This window comes from Amblyraja radiata, chromosome 1, assembly GCF_010909765.2.
Source record: "Amblyraja radiata isolate CabotCenter1 chromosome 1, sAmbRad1.1.pri, whole genome shotgun sequence".
In the NCBI taxonomy this organism is placed as follows: Eukaryota; Metazoa; Chordata; class Chondrichthyes; order Rajiformes; family Rajidae; genus Amblyraja; species Amblyraja radiata.
In genome coordinates, this window is record NC_045956.1 from 66001975 (window position 1) to 66028615 (window position 26641).

The 26641-nt window shown below is 39.2% G+C and overlaps 1 protein-coding gene across 4 annotated transcripts in view; it reads left to right on the forward strand.

The window, feature by feature from the left end:
- The window catches only part of ndst3 (N-deacetylase and N-sulfotransferase 3), an 873812-nt gene that overhangs the window by 555895 nt on the left and 291276 nt on the right, over window positions 1-26641 (forward strand). The window contains exon 1 of one of the 4 annotated variants that reach the window (XM_033023463.1): window positions 22036-22476. The exons of 1 other annotated variant lie outside the window; for it this stretch is intronic. The gene's annotated coding sequence lies outside the window, so the exon portion shown is untranslated. Of the gene's footprint in view, window positions 1-22035; window positions 22477-22496; window positions 22801-26641 lie in introns of those variants that run through there. 2 more of the 4 variants (XM_033023460.1, XM_033023462.1) reach the window with 2 other exon arrangements.

The following is a 26641-nucleotide window of genomic DNA, read 5'->3' on the forward strand; positions in this document are numbered from 1 at the left end:
ATGAAAAGGTGAGAAAATAATGTATAAAATGCAATGTGAAGTAGAGAAGAACAAGTTCTGTAGTTCCAACCCTTTCAAAGCAAGGTTTGAATTTTGAAATATAAATTAAATTTACAATTTGTCACCAGCTGAAATATTTCTTAAACTAGTCATACATCAGATAATGAGCGTAACTTGTCTTTACCTTTTATAGTTTTACAAACTTTGCCTGTACCTCTACTTGTATATTAACAAAGTCATTATTCAACATCGTTGTCAGACAATAGATAAAAGTGCCTCTAGCCTTCAGAGATTTATGGGTCCAGAGGAAACCAAGGGTAATGATGTGTGTACCTCTCTTGTTCCAGTATCAACCATACAAACAACCACTTAAAATAGATTTATGATGACCTCAAAATCTGACCTCTGTAAAGTGCAAAATTGTCAATTTGAAAACTAAACCTTTATTGTACATAATTAATCTGGAGGCCACTTATTTCCTTATGAACTTTATTCACTGAAGTGCCTTTTGGTAATAAAATGTATTTCTTCAAATCCGAATTTACAAGTAGCAGGGAATTGATTCTGCCAATTCTTCCAATGATTGGAAACAGTGAGAGGAATTCAGTGTATCCAATTAAACCAGCTGCTTTTGGGACTCGTGTAAGAATGGAATGGAACGAGAATGGGTTGACAAATCTGAGACTTCATATGAATGCAGCTTACCATTTTGAATTGCCTTTTAATTTCCATCGTGCTTTATTGCAGAACATTTTGACTTTTTTTTCTACTTTAGGAATGTTTATTATCAAAAAGACGGTCAAGAAAAGATGAATTAAACAATGGAGCATCGATACACAAATCAAAGGGATATAGCATACTGTTATTTACAGATTAATTAATAATACCTACTTCCTTCTGATGGAAACTTTTACATCCCTCCTCCTTGTAAAATCTGAGCCTGAACCAAACAATTTACAACATGTGTGTCCAAAGGTTCAAAGGTTCTTTATTAATCACATTCACCAACTGGTGTAGTAAAATGTGTATTGACATTGCAGCACATGTCATATTTGACCCTTGAGATGATCCTTTCAAAACCATGCCCCAGGTTTTGTTAGGATGTATTCCCATCACTTGATCCAGGCTCTTCAGCTGCCGAAACCACCTTCTTGCCTTTAAACACCTGACTATTCCAACATACTCCTGGTCGTCCTTTGTAAACTTAATCCCCGTTGCCCATTTCTTAAATAGTACCAAAACCCCTTCATGCAACACTCCTGTGGTTGCTTTTGTACCATGTTTGGTTGAGCAGAACTGCAGTTCTAAACTTCTCATCTTTGCTTTCAATTCTCTCCACAGCACGCTCCTTCTAATTTCCACAATCCACCAGCTCTACAGCCTCCTGAGATCACTATACTCATGCTGGAGCCTCTTGTGCATCCCCGATTGTAATAGCTCAATAATTGGCAGTCAAGCTTTCAACTGCTTAGGCACTAAGCTCTCGAATTCCCTCCCTAACCCTCTTTCCTATATTTTAAGATGCAGCTTAAAACCCTTTATCTGATCAGAATGCGGTCATCTGCCCTAACAGGGATTGCATCGCTTTCCTTTTAAAAATGGTCCTCTATGTAATTTGGGATGTATTACTTTATTAAAAGAGTTATACAAGCAGAAGTATTTTGCCATTTGTATGCTTTGTCTCTTGAGTAATTCAACATATTTTACCTTCCCCAATTAAAATTATTCCTGACTGAACCCAGTCAGACCAGTGCTCTCAAAATGAGACATGATTTAGATAAAACATAATTTGAATTGGATTTATCATTTTGCTTTTAAGAAGGTCACATTGGACACCATTAAAATTAAATAGTGGAGACGTGTTTATCCCGCAGTGGGTGGCAATGACTACAAAAAAGGCTCAGCAGGAACAGTTCCAGAATTCAGATACATGAGGAAACAAAGGTTCTCCTGAACTACTTTTGCAGAAGCTTCTTAACTAATTGCTGTCTCTGCCCTCTGTGCATGCATAGGAAGTTTTGACACATTTAAAATGAACAGGTTAACCTCTCCATTAAAATAATAATAAAATGAACCTAATATATGTGTGGCTATTGTTTTCAACATAACTGAAATAACTTATCTTCTTTGAACCCACTGCCAAATGAAGATAATGTTGATGGCTTTTGTTTATCATGGCAGGGACTGACCTAATTTCACACACATGAGTTCACTTCGTCTTATCGAGTCCACATCACAAGATTAGAAATTGTTCAGCCAGAGCTGAACACACTTGGTGCATGTGCATACAATGGCGGCTTGTGCTTCTTGTGCGTAGTGGTGAATAGATTGGTGGAAACAATGCCGCGACGTGAACGCTCTTTCCTTGGCCCTATGAGTTCACGCAGCAGAGGTAACAGAAGAATCTGTGTTATGAATTTGGACAACTGAAAGACTATATAATGCACTTTATGCTGATACATTATTCTGTCAATGTATCATTATTGATCTTGAGAAAACCTGTCTGTAAATAGCGAGTGAATGCCTTAACTGCAGGGTAGGTAAAAGCTCCATCAGTCCTTTCGATGACACATCTGACATCACATATTGATTCTCTGCAAGATAATACTTCATCTTAAAATTAATTACTATTTTGCAAATGGCAGAAAATTCTAAATTCATGAAAAGAAATGAACGTTTATATATTTTTCCCATCATTGTCATGATACAATACTGTCATCAGTTCCACTGAGTACGTATTGAGAATTAACATCTGTATTTGTAAGAAAAGCACAGACCTACTTTTTTAGAAGGCATCATTTATCTAGAAACAGCTGATTTATTTTTCAATTGTTGCGTGTTTCTATATCTGTTATTTTCATCTGCCTTTATCAGACATAAAAGCATTGATTCAAAACTGAGAAGAATTGAACATCTGTGGCACATTGAGTGCTTTTGACAGTAATGCAATTGGCTCGATTTGGCTTAATATATTGCCTGCAAGAGTGGCAGGAACATATTCAACAGAAACTTTTAAAATAATGTGCTTGCCATATTGCAAGTGGTAAGGGTGGTGTCCTCATGATGGAGATGATGTCCAGTAGACATCTGGTTTAGTTTAGTTTGTTGTTACGTGTACCGAGTTACAGTGAAAAGCTTTTGTTGGATGCTAACTAGTCAGTGGAAAGACAATACATTATTCCAATCAAGCCATCCACAGTATGCAGATACATGATAAAGGGAGTAATAGTTAGTGCAAGATGAAGTCCAATTAAAGATAGCCCAAGGGTCTTCAATGAGGTTGATAGTTGCTCTCTAGTTGTTGGTAGATGGTTCAGTTTACTGACAATAGCTGTGAAGAAACTGTCCCTCAATCTGGGGGTGTGCGTTTGCGCATTTCTATACCTTTTGCCTGATGGCAGAGGGGAAAAGAGGGAGTGTGGCTCATACTTGATTATGCCAGTGGCCTTGCCGAGGCAGCGTGATGTGTAGATGGAGTTAATGGCAGAGAAGTTGGTTTGTGTGATGTGATGTTGTGCTGTGATGCATCCTGATAAAATGTTCTACAGCGCATCTGTAGAAGTTGGTGAGAGTGGTTGGACAAGTGCCAAATTTCCGAAACCTTTTAAGGAAGTAAAGGTATTGGTGTGCTTTCTTGGCCAGTGCTTCAATATGGGTGGTCTGGGACAAGTTGCTGGTGATATTGACTCCTAGGAATTGAAGCTTTCAACCATATCTACTTCGGCGCCGTTAATGCATAACATGCATGTGAATCGGGTATGTGTATCGCTTCGCTTACTGAAGTTGATCACTATCTCCTTTGTCTTGCTGACATTGAGAGAAAGGCTGCTGTCTCGTCACCAGTTCATGAGGTTCTGAATCTCCTTCCTGTACTTTGACTCATCATTATTGGATATCGGGCCCACAATAGTGGTGTCCTCTGCAAATTTATAAATTGAATTGGATTTGTACTTGGCTGCACAGATGTGGGTGTACAAGGAGTAAAGATGGGGTCTGAGAACCAGTGTTGAGGATTATTGTAGAGGATGATTTGTCCCCTACTCTCACAGATTGGGGTCTGTTGATCAGGAAGTCAAGGATCCACATGTAGAGATGAGTGCTGACCAACCATTGAAAATCCAAACACAAAGTGGTGTGGTTCCATAGTAACTTGACAACTGGTACAGACCCTGCTTTGCTTAACGCTGCATATATGACTACATCCAAACAAAGGTCCCAATGAGGACATCCTTCCTTATGGCCAACCATCTCAGTCCCTGGTTCAGTGTCATTTTCTTTTTTTTTCATATATCTGTAAGTATCAGTTCAATGATCTTGAAATATCTTTGTTCCTAATAAAAATATAGAACCCACTCAAAGGCCCTAAAACCAGCAGACGGTTACTTTGAATTGACATCTTGAATAATCATATAGGCAGGGCCTGCTTCCAATGTGAACTAACTCAATAGATTGCGTAAATTGAATTTGTATTGAAAATAATTTATGGTTAAAATTTCAAACGTGTGTGTGTTTATTCAACAGATCTTGTAAAGGTTTGTTGATCTGTCCAGGTTAGCAGAAACCCAAGGCTCCATTAATGACTGACTAACTCTGTGCAGGGACCAGTGCTAATCTGCCACTTTGTCTCTAGTTGTTCGCCTGTACCACATATGCTATGACTATGGCTTGAAATATGGGAGGTAGTTGGCTTTCCATTGAAGATATTTCAATTGACTGCAAAAGCGACAAGAGGAGATGTATTGAGGTTCCACCTCATTGAACTGGTTATCAATAGTCTGCCAATAGAATGAAGGTGTGTTCATGTTATTAAATATCAGGGCAATCTTTTTGATTCTTTGCCTAGATAATATTTGAGAAAAGAGAATCACCGCTCCATTGTGGTGCCTGTTTGACATGCATTCCTTATTTTATGCCTATCCACTATGACCAAGAAAAGAATCTTCCAGAAAACAAACATCTACCCTCTGAATTGTGTGCAGAGTTAATGCAAAATAATTTTAAAACTAGATCAGCTAATTGAGGTGCATCCATATAAATTATTATTTAATACTTCTCAATAAGTTAGAATCCTTTTATGATGGCTATCACTGAGAAACATTTTAAACGTCGACAAAGGTTTCCATGGTATTTTATTGTCACGTGTACCAATTAAGGTACAGTAATATTCGTATTACCAACAATGAATGAACAATTAAATATAGGTGCAATTTGAAAACTACACGCAAAGTTTGAGCGTCACATTCAATCGTGGTTCCATCAGACTAGTTAGATGTAAATGTTCCAAAGGCATTAAGTGATAAGTTTATCCAATACCTTAAATAAATTAAATTGTACTTTGTTTTGTTTTCTGTTTGTAATAGACGCACAAGATAGTTGCTGCCATGTTTGAAAGTAGGGGGCAATCCTTGAAATTAGGGAACAAATTCTCTCTGGGTGACCTTACAACAGAATGATCTAAAGGTGGCTGGTGAAGGAGGGGTGATAGCCCTGGCCATTATTGCAGGGTTTGATGATTTATTGCAAGTGTAAGTACAAGTGTTTGTAATGTTTCAAACTTTTTTTGTAATTTGCAGGTGATCTTGGCTATTCCTGGTGAGGAAGGGCAATATTTTGCAAATGATGCAGATTTTGTTATGAGGGAATTTGCTTTATTGTTGCTTGCCGTAGCACTTTGCAAGTTGCTTCCAATTTAGATTTACCTGAGGATTACTGATGAAAGCCTCAAGAGGGAAACTCTCCCACACGAATGTATTGTATAATCCATGAATGCAAGCAGTCACAGTAATCATTTTTGATTAAAATAATTCCACCCAGTGGAGTAAGTTGGCGGCGCCTAACGGCAGCGGCTCGACTACAGTCGTCTGACTTTTTTTATTTTTGTCTTGTTAAATGTATGTCTTGAGTTAGTTTTTATTGTTTTTTTTAGCTGTGTATATGTGGGGGGTGGTGGGGGAGCTGTGGGGGAAACCGTTTTAAATCTCTTCCCTGTGCGGAGACCCGACTATTCCCTGTCGGGTCTCGGATGTCGTTGGGCCTAACATCGTGGAGCCGGTGGCGACCTCCGGCCGGGACTAACATGAGGGCTCCAGTTGCAGAGCCTGCGGAACTGAGATCGCGGAGCTGGCCAACTTAGGAGCGGGAAGAGCTGTGGTGGCGTGCGGCTGCGACCCGACTTTTGGAGTTCGGAGGCACCGGCCGCAGAACCGGTGAACGGGAACATCGGGAGCTCGCAGGTCCCTGGTGGGAGACCGCTTTTCCGAGCTCCGCAACGGCGACTTCTCCCGCTGGAATCGTGGGTTTAAGGACATGGAGCCGGGGCCTAACATCGCCCGGCGTGGCTTAAAAGGCCTCAGGACTTACCATCGCCTGCCGGGGGCTTTAACATCGGAGCCCCAGTTCGCCTCGACACTGCAGTTGGACTGCTGGACCGCGGGAGAAGGAACAAAGGGAAGAGATAAATACTTTGCCTTCCATCACAGTGAGGAGATGTTGGAGACTCACTGTGATGGATGTTTATGTAAACTGTGTTAAGTGTGGGTCTTGGATTGTTTTGTAATGTAAAAAACTTTAGAAATGATATTTCATTCAAACCTAGGTTTGAATGACAATAAATTGCATTCTATTCTAAGTTAAGAAAACTACCTTATGCATCTGTGGCAGTGTCTGTAGCCTCTCGGTGGGGAATGTTGCTTTTTTTTTTTTTTTTTAATATTTTATTTTATTAGAAGTAAGTACAGTCATATGGCACCAAAGTGCCTAATATATATTTTCATAATACATTTTATGTACAACTTCTTTTTTTTTTGTTACATTGAAAAAAGATTAGAATAAGAAAAAGAAGTTGGATAGTAAAGGATAGAAAGATGTGAAATATATAGTGTGTGAAAAAAGAAAACGAGTAAATGAAGAAAGTTGAGAGAGAAAATAGATAAAATAAAATAAAATAAAAAAGAAAAGGAGATCATTATTTATAATCTTGACCAACCCTCGTCCAGTCCTGAAACAGTTATTTTTTACAATTGTGTTGCACCATATGATTCCAAAAAAAGACGAATGGAGACCAACTCGTTATGAATTGGTCTGATTTATCCATTAGGAGGAATCGCATTTCCTCAAGATGAGCGGTGTCCAACATACTTGCAATCCACATTTTAAGCGTTGGTATTGATGTACCCTTCCAAAATTTAAGAATTAATTTTTTTGCTATTATTAAACCATAGTTAAGGAATAGATTTTGAGATGTGTTCAATTTATTCCCATCTTCCATTACGCCAAATATAATCATTTCAGTATTAGGTTCCATTCTTGTCTTGAATAATTTTGTAAATATTTCAAAAATATCCTTCCAAAATCTATAAAGTTTTATGCAGGAAACTAAGGAGTGTGTTATAGTTGCCTTTTGGGCTAGACATTTATCACAAGTGGCGGATATATTTGGATAAAATTTGTTCAATCTTGTTTTTGAATAATATAATCTATGTACAATTTTAAATTGAATTAGATTGTGTCTTACATTAATTGAACACTTGTGAATATATATCAGGTATTTTTCCCATTTAACCTTCGTAATTTTTATCATTAGTTCCCGTTCCCACTCTTCTCTAAGTACCTCTGTCGATGGTAGGTCTATATTTAGAATACTATTATATAAATATGTGAGTCAGCTTCAATATTCATTGCTTCTTCCAATAAGTCAGGAGTTACTTTTTGATATCCTTGTATATATTTTTTCACGAAATCGCAAATCTGAAGATATTTAAAATATTGGTTGTTTTTCAATTTAAATTTTAATTGTAGTTGTTGGAATGATAGTAGGTTTCCCATTTCGTACATATCCCGATCCTTCTAATTCCGAGACTTTCCCATTGGTTATATCTCTTATCAATGAGATGGTTTAAATAAAGGGTTATTCGCTATTGGCATTAACAGTGATAGATTTCTTAATTTTAAAGATAATTTTATTTGTTTCCAAATTCTTATTGTACCATATATAATTTGGGTTCTTCTTATATATTGTGTTATTCAGTTTTTTTGGGGAGAAGAGGATCGTTCCTATATTACAAGGATGGCAATCCTCCTTCTCCATTTTTTATCCATTCTGTCTGTTGGGTAGAACTATCCAACCAATAAATCATATTCTTAATATGCACTGCCCAGTAATAATACATAAAATTCGGAAGTGAAAGTCCCCCGACCTCTTTTGGTTTACATAAGTGTTTTTTTGTGATTCTATGTGATCTATAGTCCCAAATATAATTAGTAATATTAGAGTCTAATTTAAAAAAAAAATATTTTGGTATATATACCGGTATAGATTGAGGGAATGTTGCTTTTCGTGACAATGTATGAAATAGGGAGGAAGATTAAGCACCTTGTACCACAAAGAGAGGGGTGATTGTAAAGGCTGAAAAACACTGGTTGGAAATGAACAGTGTAAAGAAAGGATTTTTAATGTCTTTTTTTGCAACAATACCCCCTCCTTCCCTCAATATATGACTTTACTATTATTGATAAATTATCCGTACAAATCATTACATACAAAAAGAACATCAGGCAAGTGCAAGTGAGAAAATAAAGAGTATATAGTGTTACAGCTACAAATAAATTGAAGTTTAAAAAAATTACATGAGTTGTAATGACGTAGATCAGAAATTCATCCTTAGATGATGAGAGTTCCCTTCAGGAGTCTGACAGAAGTCTGACAGAAGTCTGAAAGAAGCGGTTTGTGAATCCAGTGGGGTTTTTTTTTTAAATTTGTGTACCTTCTGCCCGATGGGAAAGGGTAGAAGTAGCAATGTTACAACATTTTGTGATTTTAAAAAATCAAGTCTGCAATTTATCCCATCAGATAAAAAGAAGTTTAATTTGACACCTAATTCACTTTCATATCTTCAGTATTAAAACCGTTATGGCCATTTTCATACTCGGAAATTAGCATCTTGTTCCCTATTGCTTTTCCATTGACTTAACACAAAAGCTGTGATCGAGGACAGTCAAAAGCCTATAACTTTCTTAAAAATTAAGAGAACTGAATGAAATTTTCAGTTATTATAGATTGAAGCATTCTGAAACAAATATAAAACAATTTACTTGGATGACCTGAAATTAAAGCATATAATTAGTTAATTACCTAATTGTAGTTAATTACAAAATTGACCGTTGTGACGGAAATAGTAATAAACACCCAGACTGCCTTGAAAATTCAAAAATGTGATATTCTTAAGATCAGAACTTTAATATTATGTTATTATATGCTGTAAGTCCATAACAGATAGGTAAATAAATTACAATTTCTAGCAATAGACCAAGTCTTTATGGAGAAGATCAGTTGCTAGCTGGTACATTGGCATATCATAATCAGTAGCATCATCATACTCCTAAGATTGTAACCAATAATCAACTCTGTACACCTTGTTTTTCCTCAACTTTTCAATTTTGGCATTGTAAACTACAAGTTTTTGTCCTTCAAACCACGCATGACATGTCTTTCTACCCACTACTTTCCAATTAAGAATGTCCTGTAGATTCAATTTCTTAAGAAAAGGATATTTTTTTTAAATAGCCTTATTATCCAAATAACAAACTAATCCCATTCACACAAAAATTCACAATATAACATGATTTTTAAATCTCACTGTCATGAATTTATATGCCAGATGGAAGGAATTTAATGTTTAATTCCCATAAATTAATCTAGAAACATCCACTCAATATAATCAAAATTATTATTTTTTTGCACAACACATGGGACTAAAACTGATATTTAGTATAAAAATATTGACTATGGATAGACAATATCACAAAATATAGATGATTTAGATGCTCTTATGACATGATTGTCCAAAAAAAAGTACATTTAAATCATCTTGCAAGTGGGTTTTTCTGGAACGCGATCGATTGGAACGTTGCATTTGCGGTGAATTTGAACTCCATATCGGCAGGAAAGACACTGCCGGTATATATGGGGCCCAAATCACATTTCTGCAACGTAACATTAGATTAAAGCCATCCCAAGAAGCAAGTTTATATGTAAAATAAACTACTTACCCTTTGTTTTGTCCCATTCTTGTGATCCGTCACATTGTAGGCGTTGAGGGTGTTAGAAGTCGCTTTTTATTTCAATCTAATCATTAAATTGTCTCCCAATTTAAAAAAAAAATCGGGAACGGAAGTCCGATCGATTATTCTTCAGCAGCTAGCAGCCCGAGTAAATCCGCCTCCGACAGGCAGTACAAAACGGCATATTAATCCCGCCCCCCCCCCCTCAAACGCGCCAAAGTCGTGCACACGGCCAGTGGCAGAACTGCTGCGCCGCTGAAGGTAAATTTTGTAACATCGCTAGTAGAAGAGAGAGTGACCAGGGTGTGGGTGCTTGACTGATTTCCCGAGGCAGCATGAGTGAAGGAGGAGTCGATGAGGTTGAGGAGGTTTGTGTTATGGATCGGGTTCGAAATTGCAACTCTATGCAGTCTTGGGCAAAGCAGTTGCCATATCAATCTGTGATGTGGGATAGGATGCATATATTGTGTATCTGTAGAAGTTGATAAGAATCATTGGCGACACGTCAACTTTTCTTAACCTTCTGAAGATTCTGAATTCTGTAGAGCATTGCTGTGCCTTATTGGCCATGGCATCAATGTGGTTGGGTGATGGCAGATTGTTAGTAATATTTATCCGGTTCTGAATAAAGTTAATTGGCTTGAAATGTTGACTCTCCTTTTTCTCTTCACTGAAAGACTCAGATGATAAGACAGCATCAATGCAGAGTGAACAACTGAGATATTATAACAGACTGATTAGCTCAAACTTGAACTGTCAAGCTCTAACACACACAGGGAAGGTAGGTTATCTGAAATTGTTGAATTCAATATTGAGTCTCAATCAGTTCCTAGACTAAAGGTGAGAATTCCTCACCCAAGTTTAATATCCAAGTCTCTTGAGTATTAAGAAACAAGTTTCTTCAAGTTTAATATTGAATTCCTCCAGTTTATACAGGGCTTTGTTAGAAGAGTGTAGGTGATCAAAATCAAGAAATCAGGCTTGAAATGGAAAAAGTTTAAAGTGACACGCAACTGGAAGCTCAAGTGCTCAGGATCATCCTTGCAGACTCCATCTCAACCATTAACTCTATTTTTCTTCACATAGATGTTGTTTGACTGGTTGAATATTTGCATTGTCTGTTTTTATTTAATTACTTGGAGTTTTAAGTGCAATAGGATGCTCCGTAATATTTATTTTGTGCTCCCATGCCAGGCTTTTGATGGATTCTCTTGTTCATTGTGGAATATCACAGATAATCCTTAGCTCAAGGTATAAATCAAGATTTTTTATCAGCAATTCAATGTAATGAAGAGCCGAAAGGATTATGCTTCAAAGCAAATACAGGTCCACAACCGATTTTCCGGCAACTGGTAGTCTGCCACCACTTTTAAACAGGAAAATCTCCCCATGGAAGTCTCCCCGATAATGCCGCGCCTAGGCCGAGTAAGGCGGCCGATCTTGACATCGGGACTTCCACTCCAAGCGGCAGGTCGAATTTTCCCCCTATAACCAGGGCTCTGGAACTGTCCCAGAAGGAGCCGGCAGATCCGTTCCCATAGCAGACCTATGTGGGTCATCTTGGAGAACGTGGATAGGTGATGTTTCAGGTTGAGAAAAGCTAGAAAAGGGGAGAGACAGGACCTGGTTAGGCGGCTGGTTGGAACATTGGCCAAAGATAACAAAAGGAAAGGTGTGAAGTAGGTTTGAAGAGTTGCGGATTGTAAAGCCAGAGTGAGGAAATTGACATGGACGAAGGGGGGAGAAATAGGTGAGACACAGGGGAGGGAAAGGGGAGGGAGTGTGGAAGGGGTGGGGGGGGGTGGGGGGGGGGGGGGGGGGGGGGAATTGGAGAATTCAATGTCATTACGGTTGGTTTGTAAGCTACCCAAGCAGGATATGAGATGCTGTTCCCCTACATTGTGTGTAGCCCCACTCTGGCGATAGGAAGAGGAGTTAAACTGGTTTGCAACTGGAGTGGCGAACCATGCCAGGCGTTGTAAGTGTTCAGCAAAAGAGTAGGCAAGTTTATGCTTGGTCTTGCCGAAGTACAGGTTGCTACCTTGCACAGTAAGTGAGGTTCGAAGAGGTGCATGTGAGGACAGCTTGAGTGCCTGGATGGAGGCCAGGGAGGAGGTAAAAGGACAGATGTTGCATCTCCTGCAGGGGGAGGGGGGGGGTGGTTGGTGTAAGAGAGGAGGCTGTATTGTGCATGGACTGGGTTACATCCACAATCCATCTGCAATTTCTTACGGTCTTATGCAGAGCTGTTGCCAAAGTAAGCTGCGAAGCATCCCAAGGCAAGCAGTGAAGAAAGCTACTGGCATGTTGGCCTTCATAACAAGAGGATTTGAGTATAGGAGTAAAGAGGTCCTTCTGCAGTTGTACAGGGCCCTGGTGAGACCACATTTGGAGTATTGTGTGCAGGTTTGGTCATCTAATTTGAGGAAGAACATCCTTGCTATTGAGACAGTGCAGCGTAGGTTCACAAGGTTAATCCCCGGGATAGTGGGACTATCATGTGAGGAAAGATTGGAAAGACTGGGCGTGTATTCACTGGAATTTAGAAGGATAAGGGGGGACAAGCTAGGTGCAGAAAAAATGCTCCCAATGTTGGAGGAGTCCAGAACCAGGGGCCACAATCTAAGAATACAGGGGAGGCCATTTAAAACTGAGATAAGAAAAAACGTTTTCACCGGAGAGTTGTGAATTAGTGGAATGATCTGCCATGGATGGTAGTGGATGCCAATTCACTGGATGAATTTAAAAGAGAGTTAGATAGAGCTCTTGGAACTAGCGGAATGAAAGGGTATGGGGAGAAGGCAGGCACGGGCTACTGATTGTAGATGATCAGCCATGATCACAATAAATGGCGGTGCTGGCTCGAAGGTCTGAATGGCCTCCTCCAGCACCTATTTTCTATGTTTCTAATAGGATGCTTTCTTCGGTACATCTGTAGAAGTTGGTAACAGTCATTGGAGACATGCTGAACACCCTTGGTCTTCTGAGGAAGTAGAGTTGTTGGTGTGCTTTCTTGGCCATAGCTTCAACGTGGTTGGTCCAGGAATAATTGTTGGTGATATTTGAAAGGAACTCGAAGCTCTTGACTGACTGCACAATTGAAGCTAACTGGGTTGTGTACACCACCACGTTTCCTGAAGTCAATAACTACATAGTTCCTTTGCTTTGCTGATATTGAGGGAAAGGATGTTGCCTTGACACCATGTTATTAAGCTCCCTATCTCCTTTCTGTACTCTGTCATCTTCATTGGAGATCCGATCCAATTCATTGGTGCCAACTGGAAATTTGTAAATGGAGTTAGAGCAGAATTTAGTCACATAATCATGAGTGCAAAAGGAATAAGAGGGGCACGAGTGTTTATAATTAGGTCAGTATTAAGATACTATCCCTTCAAGACTATGGCATCAAAATGCTAAAGTGTTTAAATTGGATTGAAGACAGAGCAGATGTTAGCAGTTGGAATAATCATGAGTGAAAAGGAATATAGGAAGGGGCTGAGAACATATCCTTGAGGGGCACAAGTGTTGATAATTAGGACAAGATTAGATAGGACAAGAAATCTCGACCCAAAACGTAACCCATTCCTTCTCTCCGGAGACGCTGCTTGTCCCACTGAGTTACTCCAGCTTTTTGTGTCTATCTTCGGTTTTAATCAGCATCTGCAGTTCCTTCTTACACATTAGCACCGAAGGTTGTGTCAGCCGTTCATCACAAGTAAACATCAGAATTCTGATTACAAAATGTAGACTGCCACATAATATTAACTTTTTTTATTGCTGTTTCAGTGTTTCAGTTACTTTGTGGTCTGTCACACTCTTACCAGTATGTACAGTATACTGGAGGCAAATATTGCACCGATAAAGGTCAGTGCTAAAACTTTGCTCTTTCAACGACTTCATAAATAGTCTGACATAGATTTACACATGTCATAAGACCTATGACAAAACAACCATTGGTCCATTCATTCCTCATTCAGTTGCTGAATTTTGACGATGTGGAGAGGAATCTTGTCACAAATGTATGTAATCGTTACAGAGTGTGATACTGATGTACTGACATTCATTTTTGCTGTCAGGTTAGTTCTAATCTTGTGGAATCTTTCACAAAGGGACAACATTTTATTTATGTGAATAGCTGAGTTATTTTTATCATGGAAAATTATGTAATATTGTCATAAAATTCCATGAAGTAATCTCATGTACTTTTGTAAACGCTATTAAATATTTTAATAATTGAGAAATAAATCACTCTTGATTGTGGCCAGATTACAGGTTTCAAAGCTTTGTTTTGTTTTGACAAAAAAAGTAACATTCTGATATTTCCCAATTAATTCAGTCAGATTAAAACTGAATTTGAAAACTTGGTTGATGGAGCCAAAAGTTACTTTAATTTCGTGTTCATAGGTTATAGGAGCAGAATTAGGAAATTTGACCCATCAGTTCTACTCCGCCATTCAACCATGGCTGATCAATCCTTCCCTCTCAACCCCATTCTCCTGCCTTCTCCCCATAACCTTTGAAACCCGTGATAATCAGGAATCTGTCAATCTCCGTGTTAAAAATATCAATTGACTTGGCCTCCATGGCCTTCTGTGGCAATTAATTCCACTATTCGGTAAGTATCAATGAAGTCTTCCCTCATCCCTCTAAACTCCAGCAAAGTCCGATCAAGGATAGTTCAAGGGTCACCAGGTAGATAGTAGTTCTGCATTGCTCTCTGGAAGTATTAGGATGATTCAGTTGCTTGATAACAGCTGGGAAGAAACTGGAGGTGTGCATTTAGACACTTCTATAACTTTTGCCTAGAATTGCATTTGCCTTCTTTACTCTCGATTAGACTTGCAAATTAATTGTTTTGGAAATCAGCACTCCTGAGTCTGAATTCCAAATGTTCTCCCTACTTAGAAAATAGTCTATGCCTTTATTCCTACTAGCAAAATGCATGGCTCCGCACGTTGCTAAGCTGTATTACATCTGTCACTTCTTTGCCCATTCTCCCAACCATTCCAAGTCCCTCTGCAGTCCCTGCTTTCTCTACACTACTTAAATGGTGACAGGCAGAATATGTAGTCATGTGATCATTTTATTGTTAATTTTGATGTTGCAAACAGTCAGCATGGATTGAGTTGTAAATGGGTTTCGCACTTTCATTTTTGTTATGTTTTAAAGTTTATCAGATAACCGCCTTGGAGCTGCTCCTGCTTTGTTGCTGTCAGCTGACAACTGACATTCCAGTTCATACCTAGAGACACCCCTTTCTTCCCCCCACCCCCGTCTCTTTCCTCCATCATCCAAGTGTGCACCCATTTCCTCACTACCTTGCTCTGCTTTTCTTCCCCTAACAGCAACCCCCCCCCCCCCCACCCCCAACATCCACTGCCACCTTTAAAACCCTTTGCTTTAACCACTCCTAATCTCTCTTTACCTAACACCCTTTTGTCTCCTTTTCATCTTTAGACTTTGCCCATCCATCTGCCAGTCAAGCACCCCACCCCCTCGCCTGTATGCTTGTAAAAATTGCCAGGCTTATCCCAACTGAACCTCTGTTTGCCAGGTTTATCACCACCCTCTCCCCTCCCCACTTCCCCCCCTTTCCCCTGACTAAAATCAGTCTGGAGAAGAGTACCGACCCGAAACGTCACCTGTCCATGTCTTCTGGAGATGCTGCCTGACCCGCTGATATACTCTAGCACTTTGTGTTTTACTCAGAATTCCCATTTAATTTGCTTTCTGAAAAATATAATGATGGCTGTAATGTATTCAAACATATTCATGTATATGTTAATGAGTTGGTGTTCAATATAAGCAGGGAATGTTGGGTAATAAAACTCTCTCTCGTGATCTAGGCAACCAGAGTGTAAGTTGTTATTCATTCTGGCGTCCGAAATATAACAAAATTGACGACGAGGATGGGATAGAGTTTGTGAACTCATCCTTTAAATACAGTGCAGGACTGTTTTGCAACATGCAGTATTGTTTAACATTTTAAACAGTGAATACGGAGTTGTGTCGCTGTTGCTTGCGAGCTGGACGCGATAGGCCGCAGATCCTTCTATGCAGGGGTACTGTAGTTTAAAACAGCAGCTGTACAAATTGGCAAGAAGTATGTCAGGCTATCTCTATGTTGTGTCTACGTGGCGAGATGTCGTCCTTGGGATTGTATAACTGAGTTTTTTTTGTCAAGTTCCTTAAGCTGAATAGCCTTTGTACAGCTAAGTTTTAGGTGAATTGTTACACCAGAACAGACAGGAAATCGGAGTTTTGAACGGACTTTAAAAAAAATGAGAACGACACGATGGCAGCGTCTATGGGGTACATCGGAAACCTTGGCACTTTTGACAAGAGTAGAGAGTCGTTCAGCCCGTATATGGAGAGAGCGAACATGTTTTTCACGGCAACAACATAATGGAGAATAGTGGTGAAGGAGAGATAGTGACTGAAACAAATAAGTTGCGCCCATCAGTCTGGAGATAAGGCCGTTTGCGAATGCATGAAAGCGATTCTGCTCACGGAGATCAGTCCTGAAGTGTACGGCACACTCGTGAATCTCCTTGCGCCCATCTAGGCAAAAGACGTGCCATTCAATGACATTATGAAGAAGTTGGAGGAGCACTTCAACCGAAAGCCTCTGAAAATTGCAGAAAGCTAAATTTGGCATTAGAAGCCAGAAGCAGAATGAGACAATCAATGAGCACATTGTTGCCTTGAAAAAGTTAACTGTGCATTGTAACTTTGGATCCTATCTCGGACGCTCTACACAACAAATTTGTTTGTGGTCTAGTGGATGAACAAATTCAGTCCAAACTCATGAACACTCCAGATCTTACATTCGAGAAAGCATGCAAGATTGCTACAACAATGGATATGGCATCAAAGAATGCTTGTGAGTTCCATCCACCACGGACTGCAGTGGCCGTTTACAGTCACAAGGCAGTGCCTATGGCCAAACCTAGAGGCGCTAAACCAAAACCAAAGTATGGAGGGAGCCGAGTTCAGCCAGTTGTTATCGTTGCAACAGTAATCACTCATCCCAATGTTGTCAGTTCAAAATGGCCAAGTGCTAGAGAAAAGCCATATCACCTCAGCATGTCGGGCCAAGCTTAAAACAGGAAACCAACAATCTGTGGGAAACAAGCGACAACACCAGAAAGGAGTTCATAACTTGGAGATGAACCCAGATGGAAATGAATTTGGGTTGTACACCATTTAAACAACCACCATTGATAAGCCTACAACCAGCCTAGGCAAGGACTTTTGAACTAAACTATTGATTAATGAACAGTTAATTGATATGTGTATTGACACGGCAGCAGATTGTACGGTCATGAGCAAAGACCTGTACGAAACAAAGTTCCCACATATACCATTGTTTGAGAGTAAGGTCAAGCTGAGAACCACCTCGGGCGAAGTTTTGGAGACATGTGGACAAATGAACTGTAAAGTTCAGCATAATGGTCAATCAGTAACACTGACCATCATAGTGGCCAGCTACAGAAATAAACCAACCCTCCTTGGAAAGGATTGGCTGAGTAGAATAGTTAGACTGGAAGAACATTTTCAGCATCGATTTGTCCAAATCACATCTTGAAAAGGTCATAAGCGAACATGCAGAAATATTTGCCGACAGTTACACGGGAATAACAGGGTACTCTGCACACATTCGACTTAAGAAAGATGTGAGGCCTGTGTATTGTCGACCAAGACCTGTACCATATGCACTAAAGCAACAAGTTGAGGAAGAACTCGACAGGTTAGAGCGGAATGCTCTTGAAGACAGACCAGAGTAACTGGGTAATGCCAATTGCGGCTGTACCCAAGGCCGACAAAACTGTTCGACTATGTGGTGACTACAAAGTCGCAATCAACCAAGCCATTGATGACGAACAATATCCGTTACCAACCTCGCAAGATCTGTACCCAGAACTTAGTAGAGCAAGAGTCTTCACTAAACTGGATTTGTCTCACGCTTACGCTCAACTCAATATCGACAAGGAAAGTCAGCAGTACTTGACAATCAACACACATAAGGGCTTCTATTCATATACAAAGCTGCCCTATGGTGTGAAATCCTCCCCGAAAAATGTCCAGTTACAAGGCATTCCGCACTGTGTGTGCAACCAGGATGACCTATTGATATTCACAGAGGGCATGGTAGAACATCTGGAAATCCTCGAGCAAGTTCTCACACGATTGAACTGCCTCAATGTCAAACTGCATCAAAGTGAATGTGCATTTGCGCAGTCAGAGGTGGTCTACCTTGGACTCAAAGTAGATGCCAACGGGCTTCGCCCTGTGAAGGCGAAAGTTGAAGCAATAGTGAATGCTCCAAAACACAACAATGTGTCAGAGCTACGATCATACCTTGGGATGGTGCAGTTCTATGCACGATTCCTTCCAGATTTAGCAACTGTATTGAAGCCATCACATCATCTGCTACAAAAAGATGTGAAATGGACGTGGGGATAGGAACAGCAATGTGCATATGACATCTGCAAGGAAAACTTGACAAGTGACAAACTTCTTGTTAACTATGATACGACACGCGAGATGAAACTTGCTTGTGATGCTTCAAGTTATGGCGTAGGTGCAGTGATCTCCCACGTAATGAATGACGGACAGGAAAAGCCTATTGCTTTTGCATCCCGCACCCAATCACTGAGTGAACGCAACTATGCACAGATAGAAAAGGAATCAAGAAATTCCAACAGTTTCTTCCCGGCTGACCATTCACCCTAATGACTGATCACAAGCCACTACTAGTGATACTTGGTCCCAAGTCAGCTATACCTTCCTTGGCGGCATCAAGGATGCAGCGTGGGCAATTTTGCTGTCCCAGTGTGACTACAAAAGCTCCAAGTGTAACGCAGTTGCAGATGCGTTGTCCTGGTTGCCCCATGAGAACTCTGATGTGGGAAGTGAGAAGTCAATCTACACACTGCAAGTTGTAGATGAAGACTTTCCGGTGACTGCAACAGAAATTGCAGCAGAAACAGAGAAAGGCACTGTGCTGAAGTGGGTCTATGAACAGACATTGAACATTGAATAGTGGATTGAACTCAGTTCTGAACTCAGAGCTGAAGCTTTTCCATAATTGACACCGTGAATTATCATGTGAGCAGGGATGCATTAAGTGGGGTTACAGTGTGGTTGTACCAGAGTCTTTGAGAAACAAAATTATGAATGAACTTCATGCCGAACATCCTGGCATAGTAAGCATGAAGTCAATTGCCAGAAGGTTTGTGTATTGGCCTGGTATTGACAGTGACATAGAGTCACTGGTGAGCAAATGAAGCATCTGCCAAAATTGCCGGAGTAAACCACCAAAATCACCACTGCAACCCTGGTCATGGCCAAGCAGACCTTTTCAGAGAGTTCATGTAGATTTTTGTGAAAAGGGTAATGATCACCTTCTGATAGTCATTCCAAATGGATTGAGGTTAAGCATATGGGGTCAAGCACTACTACTGAGTGTACCCGTGGATGATTTAGATAAATGTTTGCATGCTATGGTTTACCGGAAGAACTTGTTTCTGATAACGGGCCTCAGTTTCGTTCACAACGGTTCAAAGAGTTCATGCAGCGGAATGGTGTAAAACACACACTTGTTCCCCCATACCATCCAGCCTCCAACGGGGTGGCGGAAAGGTCTGTTAGAATTGTCAAAGATGCTCTCAAGAAACAGGTTTTGTAGGGTAGTTCAAAGCTCAGCATGAAACATCATTTGGCTAATTTCCTGCTGAAGTACAGAACCACACAACACACACAACAGGTTACTCACCTGCAGAACTGTTGATGAGGAGAAGGCTAAGAATACGCCTAAGTCTAGTTCAATCCAATTTGGCTTTGAGAGTTGAACAAGTCAAGTCGTCAAGTCACTTTTATTTCTATAGCACATTTAAAAAACAACTCTCGTTGACCAAAGTGCTTTACATTGGTGGAGGTACTAACGTTATACAACATTGGTAATACATAAATGCGTACATATAGCCTTCCCTCAGAGGACGTCAAGAAAGGCTTGAGAGTAAAGATGAGTTTTAAGTCTCGACTTAAAAGAGTCGATGGAGGGGGCAGTTCTGATGGGAAGAGGGATGCTGTTCCACAGTTTAGGAGCTGCAACCGCAAAGGCGCGGTCGCCCCTGAGCTTATGCCTAGACCGCGGGATGTTCAGTAACGCCAAGTTGGCCCGATCTGAGGGACCTGGTGGGGGTGTGGTGGGTAAGCAGACTTTTGCTGTAGGTAGGGGCAAATCCGTTAAGGGCTTTGTAAACATAAAGAAGGATCTTGAAATTTATTCGAAACCGCACAGGGAGCCAGTGGAGAGAGGCCAGGATCGGGGTGATGTGGTCCCTTTTTCGGGTGCCCGTCAGGAGTCTCGCTGCGGCGTGTTGGACCAGTTGCAGGCCGGACAGTGAAGATTGGCAAAAACAGTTAAGTCAAACACGCCATTTTGACTCCCACAGAAAGGAGAGGTACTTCAAGCCAGATGAGCAGGTTCGTGTTCTCAGTCCGCCCAACAAGTCCAGTCTAGAAAAATGGGATGTTGGGAAATAGTGGAAGTGTGTGGAACAAAAAAGATACTTAGTTGAAGTTGGAGGTACGATCAAAAGTGTTCATGTTGATCAAATGATTCCAGCCAAAGATGAACCAAAAACTGAGCATGAAGTCCTAATCCCTGAGTTTTTATCTGAAAGTGAGTTGGAAGAGACTACTGTGTATGAATCACAAAGTTCAGTTAGTACAAACAAAGAAACAGATTCCTCTGGTCAAAGTCAGGGTACGAAAACAGAACCAAACAAGCCAACAGTTGAGTCAACACCGAAACCTATTACACCTGTTACTGTTAGACGATTAGGCAGGATCCTTAAACCAGTAGTCAGATTAGGTTTGTAAGTTAAGTAACTCACTGTATAAGTAAAACAAAAATGTGAAGATATGTAAAATAAATATATTATGTTTATCATTTAAGATTTCATAAATACTGTTTTAAAGACTCATCCAACAACAACAAAATTATAACTGAATACTTAGATTTAATACTTAAAAAAAGGAGAGCAGTGTAATGTATTCATGCATATTCATGCATATGTTAATGAGTTGGTGTTCAATATAAGCAGGGAATGTTGGGTAATAAAACTCTCTCTCGTGATCCAGGCAACCTGCGTGTAGTTATTATTCATTCTGCTATCCGGAATATAACAATGGCAGAGCATGTATTTCACTCGTGTTTCAGTGGGGGTGGGGGTACGGCAAGGTGGACAAGTTTACAGGAGTATCATTATGCTTCGTACACAGAATAATTTCAGTACACAACCAAACTATACGTTTTCCATTCAGATTGAAAGTTTTGGATAAACACTAGTTTCCATAACTTTAAATAAAGCTAATAAATTTGTGCCGAGCAATTTTTAGTATCTTTTTAACTTAACACATTTGCATCAATGCTGTTGGAAAAACTATTAAATCCTTATTTAGATAGTTGGAACATTTTAACATTGTTTTGTTCATAAAGTTCTGTGTTACTCTGTTCTGAAGAAAAATCAATGACTATTTCCTGATCATATTTAAAACATGGTGTATAAGAAATAGCAGATGTGCTGAAGAAGCACATAGCTAAGTGACGAGATCAGTTCACATACACACTTGCATTAATAACAAAACAATTGGCGGAAATTTTATTTCCCATAGAAACACTTTGAATTTTTCATAAATGCTTGAAAAATGAGCTCAACCTTCTGACCCTGAGATTTGATTTATCTGTATGCGATTGTTTGTGTGAACACAAAACAAGATAGCCACTGGCTTTGCGAAGTATTTTAATAATTATGTTCCCACAAGACTTGGCAGCAGATCTAACAGAGCACATAAACAGTGCTTGTGAGGTTTATTCCTGGTAAAATAAAGGTTTGTTTGTGACATCTTCAGTTCCCAGCGTCTGTAGTAACATGTGATATTTTACTCCTATGCCTGTCATGAGTCTGATCCTGAAAGGATGGCACTTTCTTGCGCAAGTGCATTGTGGCAGATCTGAAGATCCTTCGGGAGTTTCCAATCAATCACTTGACTGTGAGTGGAATTCAGTCGAACACTGAATTAGCTCGGAACAGAATGTATTCATGTGTAACAACCCACTATCTGGATGACACCAAAATGGCTCCTAGTCCTTGAAGGTCTTTATAGTGATTAGCTGGGAGAATTGGCTGTTTCTGTCAATCACACTGTTTTACAGCTATTTCTACTGACTTCCATGTAACAGCGATAGACTTGCCTCAGATGAAGGAGAGATCACTGCAGTTGCTGTTCTTTCGTGATGAAGTGGACCTTGGTTTCCTGCAAAATTTGCACTGCTATAATCCTTGTGTCAAAGAAGAGATTGCAATGAACATAATCGTGAATAGAACATTAAATCATTCCGGCTGGGTGAGTCTTAAAGAGGGACGGTATAGAATGTGACTGAGTTAGCAAGTGTCGAATCACAGGAGTTGTGGGATGTTTAAGGGCTTTCTATGAGCAGCTGTTTGAGCAGAGAGCATAAAGTGGCAGTTACGGTGTGAAATGTGGTGAGCTAAATTATTAAATGTAAGGTTTAAATGCTTTGGGGTATTTCCTGAATGCCTTGGAAACTGCTGCTGATTACTTATCTCAGCGGCTGACAAAGGAGAGCACTGAATCTCTCCCACAGCGCAACTGTGCTTCAGCAATGAACGTCCTGCTTTCTTTGAATTATTTACATAAAACTCCTTTGTAAGTACCTTGCTTGCTTTTAAAAATATATATAACAGAACAATGCAGCTATAGCTCTGTAGTTGGGAGAATAGACAGGGAAATAAATGATTTTAATATTCCAATACTATTATTAAATTTTTAATTTGCAGTTTCAAATATAGAATGTTAGGCATGTGTAATATTTGGCATAATTGTTTAAATTCTGGCAAAAGTGAAGATCTGCTCTTCACTGCCTTAAAATGGCATAAAGTTTAACAATACAATATACAGAAAATTGAAAAATAACCACATGCTTATTATTCGTACAGAGCACAGTATGCTTTAATTTTAACTGTTCAGAATGAAATGGTGGAAGCCCCTTGTTTTACCGGTATTCTCTCAGTGATTATTTACAACACGGAATCAGTTATCACAGTTTGGACAAACAAACATCTTTTGTACAAAGTAATACTTCAAACATTACTCTGTAACCTTCTCAGTGCTTGTCACAGCACGATGTGTACTCTGACTACATTCAATTCCTGTTGATTCAGTGTTAGGTGGGTGGAGATGTGGAGGTGAGGGATTTGGGGCGAAATATGAAAATGACAGAAAGCATGCAAAGCTTCATAATCCTCTTTTGTATTAAAGCTTAGGAATGATGATTGCAGGCAATGCAAAAAATAATGTAAGTTAAACCCAGACTGTTTAAATCATTTATTTGCTGGAGTGGAGTAAAGCGATAATATTTTACATATTAACTAGAAGTTTCAGGTGCATTTTAAGACACATTCTCTAATATACTTAACAAAATAAAACTTGCGTTACTAATTATTTTCAGAGTGGGTAGAGTTATCTTTTTTTAAGTGACAGGGTACTCTGGCACCATGGCATGTTATACTCCTGATGTTAGATAAGCTGCATATTTTGATATACATCAAGTTGGGAGAGCTAAGAAATGTGGGTACATAGTGACAATAGACCTAGCAAAAGATTATTGATCAAATGCACGTAAAAAAAGTCATCAGGCTGTCACAGAGCAATGTCCACATATCTAAGAGACTGTTTAAAGATTATTGACTGCACAAATACATAAAGGGCGAGTCCGAGTGCACTTATCAGAGTCCGGCACCAACACGAGTAAAACCTGCACAACTGATTAATTTAAACCACCGGCAGGGATTGTGATTCCCCTGGGAGCTGGTAGAGAATGCTACACAACAAGAAAACCAGCTGCCACCAACTGAGAATCAGAAACTAAGAAAGCACCTTCAAAATGGCTAAAGCAATCTTTATGTAATCCTGGATGCCAATATTTTCCATTGCCGTTTTTACAACATTGTGTTTAAAATAACATGGTTTTGCTTTGAAAATATATAAGTACTGTTTGTGCTTCGATGCTGAGTGTCACCCATTTCAACAATTAAAAATTAAACTAAAAGATCTCCTGGAACTTTTTGTCCTGTCTCTTATTGAATGTTACACAAACTTCTTAAAGGATCTTCTTTCCCCTTGAGGTGAAAAAACATTGCTTTGTTGTTTTCATCCTGCTGACATTGTCGTGACATTGTTCAGTATCAAACATGTTATCACTAACAAGTGGCATTTTTGTCCGATGTGTTTGAATAATGTAGGAAGTAACTTGCGTCTTAATGTTTTGGTCATTGGTACCTAGTTGGAGCAGTATGAGCATTCTCATTGTTTAAAAGGAATGGCAGCTCATTCATCATTTGTCATTAATAATTTAACCCTCTACCCATGGAGGATGGGGTGGCTTTCTGCAAAAGTATACACTCAGACTCTCAACAATTATTTCCTGCATTATTGCCAAGAGCACTGACAGTCCAGTATTTGGCCAGTCGTGCTGACAGGTAGTGTTATGTAGTGTTTGGCTAGATCAGAGTAAGGTGCTACAAATCATAGAGTCTAAATGTCTCAGCTACCTTCAAAGCACATGTCACAACATTCAGCATGCCTGTTACAATCAGTTCCTATTTATATCTCACTCTGCTGAGTCCACTGAAGTTGCTAACAATGTCAAAGTATTCTAGATGTACATCAGAGTCTCAGCTTGATCGCTGTCCATCCGAATTTGACAATAGATGTACTAAAGTTGCTCTTCAGTGTAAATGGAGTGAGGAAGTAGGAAAATGTTGAAATGCTTACTTTGAATCATGGCTCATGAAATTCTGAATATTGGAAACTCTGAAATGTTCCATTGTTAGCTCGAGGCTTTTATTTTGATAATGCAAGGGATCATTCCTGGCCTTGGTAAATAAATCAGGTAAATGTATTAAGCAACTGTATATACATATATATATATATATATATATATATATATATACTTCAGAGTTGAACTTTCTTGATGCAAAAGTACTTCCAATCATTTTATTTTCTATTAAATACCAAATGGCATAAATTATATCAAAAGAGATAAGTGAATTTCCCTGACATGCCAGTAATGACAAGGCAGTAATGACTTCCATCCGTTCGGTAAGCACAAACAAAATAAAACTTGCAAGAAATGTGATCACGGAGAGGTCACCTTTTAATTTGTTCCCATAAACCACTATTCAACCACAAAATCATCAATTTCCGATAGTAGGCTCTTTCACTATTCTTATTAACAAAGCATCAAGAATCTCAAATCATGGTGAGGGATACATGGGTACAGACGTTGAATTTATTTAAGGGTCTTAGATGAAAGAAAAAAAATCTTCCATTAAAGAACCTTGTCAAATATAATAGATCCAAAGCAAAAAAATCAAAACAAATCAGGCTTTCGTGTAATATAAAACTGGGGGAGTTAGCTTGCATCGGAACTGTATTAAAGTTGGCTTCACTGGAGTTTAGTGATGATATGGTAGTTTATCTATTGTATAAAATTGAGAATATGGACCCCTTGCTGTTTGTTACAGTGGTTGTGTGGGCTGTATGATAGACATGATCAATTGCTACTTGCAGAGTATCAACCGTTTATTGGGTCGTGTTCTCTTGACTATCCCCAAATTTATTAGTGTGCTGCCTCTGAAAGAGCAGAAGTAAATCCTCAATCCCTCCCCATCAGAATAAAAAGTATTTTCGTAAGGAAATAGAGGTTTAACAATTGGTGATTTATCCAGTATTCAAGGTTATATAAAATTCCATGAAATGTATGCCACAATTGTAGGAAGTTGCATCTTGGTATTGGAAGACTTTCTTCCACTTTCAGATCTGAAAATCGAATATTTAAGTTGATGGAGATGTGCAATATCAGAAGCAATATCTCACAATGAGATATTAAGCTAATCACCCTTTCCATCTTAGATAAACAAAACATCACTAAAACAAATAAGAAGGTCATTCAATTCATTTGCTTTTTGTAAGGCTTTAGTATATCAAAATTATTATTTCAAATATTTGTCCACCCACCAAGAAAAATTTCATAGTATGACACGATGTGATATGAGAATGTGTCTCTTTTTCTTGACATGATCCTTTCAAATGATTCAATAATGCATAACTGTTTTGGTATGGTGTATGTATTCTGTGAATGAAGAATGATAGTTGGCGCATTGGAAAAAGGAAGTAACCTTGGTAAAAGTTTACTAAGTACATAAATATTTTATTTTGCATCAATGCAAACCAGCTGGACTTATACGCATTAATAAGCTTAGGTTTCCCACTTTTTCTGTTCTTTGAGTTAGAACTACTTAGAATAATTTTCCAGATACCTTGTTTTAAGTTTTAAAACAGAAATTGATGTTTACATGCAGCATCTCAGAGGTAGAAAATTTAGCAACTCTCATTGAACTGTATATCCAAACTGCTATGTTTCATTGCTTACCAATCTGTGAGCTAATGTTTGATTAATGCAACATTAATTTATATTTTAAATTTG